This window comes from Ailuropoda melanoleuca, chromosome 9, assembly GCF_002007445.2.
Source record: "Ailuropoda melanoleuca isolate Jingjing chromosome 9, ASM200744v2, whole genome shotgun sequence".
NCBI lineage: Eukaryota > Metazoa > Chordata > Mammalia > Carnivora > Ursidae > Ailuropoda > Ailuropoda melanoleuca.
The window spans coordinates 86,770,352-86,778,388 of NC_048226.1; the positions used below are offsets into that span (position 1 = coordinate 86,770,352).

General features: G+C 39.4%; 1 non-coding gene across 1 annotated transcript; it reads right to left on the reverse strand.

Annotated features, from left to right (window-relative positions):
* Positions 1 to 217: 217 nt before the first annotated feature.
* Positions 218 to 325, reverse strand: LOC117803936. The gene has a single exon (XR_004628051.1). It is a non-coding gene; the product is annotated as a U6 spliceosomal RNA (small nuclear RNA).
* Positions 326 to 8,037: the final 7,712 nt, after the last annotated feature.

Here is an 8,037-nt window from a genome sequence, read left to right on the forward strand (position 1 = left end):
ACTTTGAAGAGAAATGACCGGCCCGAGTTTTAGGCCGCTGCAGGAGGTGAACTTCGAGAAGGTAAATATATGGAGGAAACTAATGGAGTAAGGTTTGTTTGCAGATTCCTCTGCTTCCGTCTCTGAACTGATAGGACTCTGTGTCTTATGAAAGGAGAGTTTGTATCCTGCCTCTAGGCAGACAAAGGGGAGCTCTGCTCCTTCCTTTTTTTTCTTTTTTTTTTTTTAATGCTTCACGAATTTGTGTGTCATCCTTGCGCCAGGGCCATGCTGATCTTCACTGTGTTATTCCAATTTTAGTTTATGTGTTTGCCAAAGCAAGCACTGCTCCTTCCTAATTGCCCTCAGCTCCAACTAATTTTTATGTCAAAGAGGCATATTTTGGAGTGACATATTCTGGTTTTCTTCAAAATTATTTCACAAACAGTGTGATGAAATGGTCACTTTCTTTCATTGCTGGTGAAAATAGAAACTGGTTCAATATTCTGGAAGAGGGCTGATGTAATTCATCAGAATTTACAAGGTGCATCCTGTTAGTTGAGCAATTCTACTTCAGAAAACCTGCGAAAGCTATCCCACCAAAATACTTGCACTTGGGCACATAGATGTATCCATAAGGCTGTCCACTGCAGCACTGTTTATAATAGCAACAAGGTGAATACAATGGAAATGCCTGTAAGTCATCTTACCATCATGTTATAGCTATGCTATAGAACACAACGCAGCCTTGAAAAGAAAGTGGCTTTTAAAATGAAGAGCATTTATTTATATGTATCACCCAATGTTCATTTATATGTACTTTCACAATTGGTGCTAAATAAAAAAATGAATGAATAGTATTTATAGTACGATCCCATTCATGGCTTTTGAAAAACTAAATATATAGGAACACATATAGGCACAGAAATTAGTGAAGAGAAGGATGGAAGGATGAGGAATGAAAGGTGGAGTCACTGTCTCCATGGGTGGAATTAAAGTGGGGGAGCCCTATGAAATGGAGGGTGGGGCAGAAAGAGGGGCAAGGGGGACAGTAGAAAGAAGACTTTACTTTTACTCTATATGCTTTGATAGTATTTTAATTTTCCTATAATGAAAATGCATCCATGGATCTTATATTATTCTTCAAAATAAAAATAAATTAAAACTAGCTACATCACAGCATGAATATGTCATCATCATGGTCACTCTTGATTACCAAGGCGGCTACACTGCCCAGACTAGCCAGGCCTCATTCTGATTTACCCACCTCAGGAACATCATCTAAGCCCTTCCAGATCCCTTAAGAATCACAGATTCTCAGAATTGTATTTTGAAAGTCATCTACTCAATCTCTTATTCAAGTGCTTGAGACCCCTCTGAAACATCTCTGCAAAAATTGACCTCCCAGCTTTTGCTAGATTGTCCTCTTCTAGTGACAAGAACCATTGCTTTCCATGGCCTGCTATTCTATCTTCCAGCATCTCTACCAGAAAGACCTCCCTCGTATTAAGTCAAAATAAGTCTCCACTCCTAATCTTAGGTACTCCTGTGAACACAGCTTACAGGTCTCTCTTCACCCAGGAGGAGAGAGGAGGTCACCACTATCTGCCCCAGGTGAATTAGAAGAGCTTTTTCTCTACTTAATGTTCGTCATACCACTAACCATGCTGTATTATTATTGTCTATATACTACTAGACTGAAAGACCTGAACATGGAGCACCATATCCCTAGTACCTAGATTAGGGTCAGGCCCATGGAGGTTTTCAGAAAACAGTTGACAGATATGAGGATGGATGGATGGATGGATGGATAGATGGATGGATGGGTGGGTGGACTTTTTAACTTCTTGTTTACTGAGCACTAACTTTATGCTTGGAACTCACTTCACCTGCTAAACAAACTATGAAGTAGGTATCACTATAATTATCTCCATTTTACCACTCAGAAAACAGGCTCAAAGAGTTTTGCTCATTCTAAATAAGGCCCCATATTTAGCAAAGTTAGGGTCTCAAATTTGGATAGATGCTTACAAAGTTTATACTTTTAACTTCATCACAGTGCCATGAATTAACAAATGAACGAGAGAATGAGAGAGCAAACCAATCTACCAAACAATTCCTTACAGCATCCCATTGTTTCAAAAATTTTCCATGTGTTTTTGAATTCTGTTACAGCTTTCAAAGGAAAACACAGCTTCGATTTGGCTAAGACCAACTTGCATTCAGTCAGTTCCAAAAAAAAATTTTTTTAATAAAAAGTGATCGATCATCAACCAGCCACTACTCCCTATTTTTATCGGTGTGAAGTGGACAGGATTTGTCCATAGCCCCTGCTTTGAACTTGGAACAAACCTGAAATCTCATCTGTGAGGATCTGACAGGTACGGCAGTGAAGTGTTAAAACTTACATGAACTTAATTTAAACTTTATTTGGGCTCCTCCCTTACTTGGGAAAGTTTTACATCTAATTTTGTAACAAAAAGAGAACATTCAATTTAAATTAAAGAACTGGGGGAGGTTTGGGTACTTTCCGGCCTGGGTTAGCAAACCCCAAAAGCCTCTAAATAGATTTTCCCTCTGTTTCTTCTTTGTCTGATCATTAAAACCATGGATGAGAATAAAGCAAATCAGATAGATTGACTACTCCTCCTTCAAGATATAAATCCATTGAAGACACAACATATCTTAAAGGATATTTTGCAAATACTTCCGAAATCTCCTGGGATGGCTTAATGGTCTTTATTCTGGTCTGTAACATACTTAAAACCAAGCATAGTAATTCTAAGGACAAAAATACAAGATAATTTTAATATTGCACGGATCCTACCTTGAGAAGTGGCTTTTTAATTTCTGATAGTGGCTTTTCAAAGTATATTTCTCGTGTTCCTGAAATATGAAAAGAGGAGAAATGATTCACCCATCTAGGCCTGTGTTCTATCTAACAGAGACACCAAAAGATACATTTGGGGCAAGCAATGAAAGTTGTAGTTTGTAAAGTCACCTCAAAGACCTATAATTACTCTCTTAAAAATTCATCATTGGTTTTGTTTATTTGGCTATATTTATATGGCATAGGCACAGCTGACTTTCTCTAGAATGTCCAGGAGTCTGATTTGCCTGGTGAAAAATACACAGATGAGCTCTTGGGGCTTCTGGTTCTAGGCAACATAATAGAGCTCAGATTATGTCTTTGCCTCATTTTCCTTGTCTATGAAATCAAGCTTCAGTGATGCTCAGACTGAGATAAAGAAATGACTACCCTAAGACCCTCCTTCACTGTGGATTTCCATGGCTTGTATCATCTTCCCTATGGTTCCCCTCCAACACCTGTTCACTATCAACCACACTAACAAGGCTCAAACAGTTATACTGAAAAGGGGAAAATCCAAGCTCAGGGAAGAATTAAATCAGTTGATTACAGATATACTTGCCTCTATGTGACATATGTAATAGATTAAAGCAATCTATTTATTTATCAATATCTTTTATTTGCTTATGTTTCACACAAATTTATAAAAATTATTTTTAATTATATTGTCATTTAAATGTTCTTTGATAGCTATCTCTTCACTGGATCCTATCTTAAAAATTTTAAAAGGCAAATAAGGCGGTCAAATAGTAATGTATTAGGGCACCTGGGTGGCTCAGTCAGTTAAGCAGGCGACTCTTGATTTCAGCTCAGGTCATGATCTCAGGGTCCTGGGGTTCAGGCCCTGCATTGGGCTCCCTGCTCAGTGGGAGTCTGCTTAAGGATTCTCTCTCCCTCCCCCCACACTCTCTCTATAAAACAAATAAATAAATCTTCTTAAAAAATGGCAATGTATCAAAGTCAAACACTTCTATATAATTCAGTATAAATGTAACCACCAGGTAAAGAAAAAAGAAACACACTTCCCTAGTCAGAAATTAGTTCTGCCTGTAGAGATTCAGTTTCTTCATGGCAAAAACAATGATGATAACATAACAAATGACATGATTAGCATATAATAATTTATAACATGACATTTTATCATTTAATCAATTGAGACTCTCAACAATATTGTGTAGGTTTATAGAATAGATTTATATGTTACAGATAAAGACACAGTCTTAGTGTGCATTAGAGAGGTTAAGAGTCTTGCACAAGCTCACTCAGTTAATAAGTGGTTAACAAAATCCACTCTTATTATTTCAAATCCAGGACTTCTTCCCCAGTGTCAGTATTCTACCCAACCCCTGCCCCATCACGAGAGAATCTGATCATGGTGCTATCCACCTAGGAAAGACTCTGAAATCATTCTCACCTTCCAGGACTAATTTTAGAAACCTTCTAAAATAGATCAAGTTTACCCAGCCTGTCTACTCTGTGTTGTTTCCTCTTTACCCAGCTCCCAATTTTGAGATAGAGAAATTGAGACCTAGAAATAATAATTTTCTGGAGATCCCACAGCTTGCATATGTATGAATTGGGTATCAAATCCATCCCTATCTAACTTCAAACCATGATGAATAAAATGTAGCAGAGAGCTGGATTTTGAATCAAGCCAATTTAAAACTCCAGCTCCACCAACTATCTACTGTGTGACTTTGAACCCCTAGAAGCCTCAGTATCACTTGAATTAAATGAGATGATGTATACAATAGAGTACCTATGGGGGAAAAAAGAATAGCTAGTGTTATGACTGTATTACACCAAACTGCTTTAAAGGAATGTATCGTGAACTATATGATTTCAGGGACCAGATCTGAGATGAAGCTGAGGGGTCCTCTCAAAATACCAGTATGCACATCACATGAAAATATATCTTTTCAATAAGGAGGAATGAGGGACAGAACCATAAATAGCCCCCAGATTCATGAAGCCACCACCATGAGCCACCATGAGTCTCCTGTCCTGGAGCCCAGATACCTTCCTGCTTGGAAGCCCAGTGATTCCCTCATCCTGAAGTCACTGCTGTGGAAAATGTGGTAAGACTATCAGATTTGGAAGGAGGGTAGGGGAGTGGTAGGCATGATAGTGCTTTATGCTTAACCAGATCAATCCCTGTAGTCAGGCTTAATGCTCGAAGAGGAAAGCTTCCCTCTGAAGAGGTCACCAGAATGGCTATTGGCGCTAACAATCAAAAGATAGTCTCATAATATGAGATACACAATGACAGAAGCTTGCTATCAGAATACCAGAGGACTCAGAGGGAAGGGTGAGCTTCCTTCCAGGTTCCAGAGTCCTAAGCATATTACCCCCCAAAAGCAGGGAAGAACTTCCTTATGATCACTTGTTCTTCCTGCATGCTTAACAGCTATAGGCAACTGATACTGATTCATAATGCCAGGAACGCCATGCCATGGTCATTCTCCAGCCTCTGATGGAAATAGAGCAAGCCCTCACAGACAGATTTGCATGTGAATCCGAAGATGCATTAACTTGGATATGTTATTTAAGCTCTCTAAGCCTCACGCTTCATCTAGCAAAATTCATAGTAAAAACTTACTACTATTACTACTACCCACTGTTACTATCCATATCTTTTTTCTTCTCCATACTAAAAGAGAGATATTGCTCCAAATTGATGTGTCTACTTTTGTTATTAGAATACCTCCTATATTTCCCATTGACACCTCAAGATCCACTCTCAACCCTTTCACTTTGTCCCAAAAAATCCTCTATAAACTGTATCAACATGTTCCCTTGCCCTCAGCTTCTGATTTTGTTCAATCAAAGTTAAGAGTGGGGAGATCATATCAGAGATAGAAGAGAATGAGGGTGGGCTATGTAGTCTCCTGACACCCCCCTCTGCCAGGCTGCTGTGAGCTATATATACCTTTTACCAAAAGCCACAACTCCTATCAGGCACCTCTTTCCTTACATCTCTCTCCAGGTTGCGGTAATCATTCTCTCCCTTTGCCTCTTCAGTCCTGGGGTTGTAATGGTGCCACACCCATGGTAGCCCTAAGATTCTACAGTATGCCTTGTTGGTTCCTTAAACCCTGCTTACATCTTTATAAACAGTCTCTGTATTAAATTGTCCTCAGTTGTCCAATTGGAATGAGCCATCATTTTCTTATTTTCCTACCACAGCCTTGACAAATACAAACATTAACAGGTTAATTCCTGTAAAATAGCAGTTCAGCTTGCTAAGAACAAGATATAAAAGCAGAGAATCAATACTGACCTCTTCCTTTTTCTACTTATAATTCCCCTCTCTTCTAAGTCCCTATCCAACAGTTCCTTTCAGTCATGGAGATCAGCCTTCTGTCCCCCAATCACGGCCCAGACTCTAAGCTTTTGTTCAGCTAACTTACACCTAAAATTCCACTTAACTTTTTTGCAGTTCAATCATCTGTTGGATTTCCTTTTCTTTCTTTTCTAAATACTCTTTCTACTTCCTTCCATCTGTGATTGCCTATACTAGCCATTCTCCCCTGTTAACAGGACCCCAGTTTGGTACTGGTATGAGGCACTGGTATACTCAGAGAAGATGGTTCCAGGCCCATGGATGGATCATGACTGATTGACCTAGTACAGCCATTTTAATCCCTTTCTCTCTTCCAGTGACTGTTTAAGGTAGTAGCCATGAGACAAGATCTAGACTATGACAATTGAGAGGAAGTCTGCAGAGGGATGAAGGAAGCTGTAATTTAGGAGAGATGTTCCTTCTTAAGAGAAAGAAAAAAAAGAGAAAATGTTCTTTTCCTTCCTTCCTTCCTGACTTTGATATTGTTATTTGAAGATGTGATGTCTGGAGTTTAGTCAGGCATCTTTTTACCAAGAGGGGAAAGAAGCTGATCCAGAGCCTTGACATTATTGAACGTCTGAATCAGCCATCCTCAAACCCACTTTTCCAAATTTCTCGTTACTTGAGAAAATATACCTAACTGCATTAACCACTTTTATTTTATTATTCTGTTACTTGTAGCCAAAAGAATATTAAAGGATATACTACCCCAAACTAGCTGCATTTCCACTATGCAGGCATATTTCTCTTATTTCCCCTATTCAAAGCAAATGACAGCTCTATAAAACATCAAATATATCCTTAAATTTCTGAGAAAAAGAATGAGAGTGCTGGGCCCACGAAGGGTCTCCTTTATGCTAGAACCCATAGTCCCACACAGGTAAGACTCTGGCTACCTCATCCAAGGGTTAGTGTCTTCAAATCCTCCATCTTTCCTTTGGAGAAAATACAGATGAGATCATTCTGTTCCACAAATATTAACGTCAGAGACCAAAATCGGGGGACAGCGGTGGCTTCATACTATGTTATCCACACATAGCATTTAGAAGTCTTTAAATAACTAGAAGGACTCATCACAATGGGTAGAGTTAGATCTTGGCCAAAAATAAATAAATAAATAACAGTGGACCAAACAAAATGGAAATGTATCTCCTTTCCACATGAATGAAGGCAAGCGTGGAGCCTCCATAATTTGTAGGCCCTCCTAAGCTCCTTCTGATTGTTCTGCTATCTGCTAACTGTTCCAGTTCCAGTCATCACTTCTGAATTCACAGTAGGAAAATGGAGATGAGAAGAGCAGGCACGCCTCTGTCCTTAAGGATACTTCACAGAGTTGCAAACCCACTCAAAGCTTCAATCAGTACTGGATATTTTCTGTTTGTTCCTCCACCCCATTGACTCCCCATCCTTTTCTACCCTGTTCTGTGCTTTGGAACGTTCACCTGAATGGATGACATTAATGGGCTCCCTTGCCCTCTGTCTTCTTCTGATGTAGCCAATAGAGATATACTCAGGAGATGAGAAGATAGAAGACAGTGAGGTTAGAGGATCTATTTCCCCACTTTGCTCCCTCCAAGTGGCTAGGGGTTGGCTCTATCCCTCCATCTAATGCATAAGTGAGAGTGGTCTACTTCAGGTTGCAAACAATAAAGGGTACATTATCTTAGAAAATACAAAAGTGATAATAAAACCAAATAAAAGTCAACTTTTTATTATGACCATGCACAATTCTAAACAATGTCAATGGTAACAGGCTCCACCTACCAGGACAGACCACTCCCACCATCACTCCTCCCCCACGATAGCCACTGCCTCTCCCAAAGGAGGTGGCTCCTGTCAATCATCC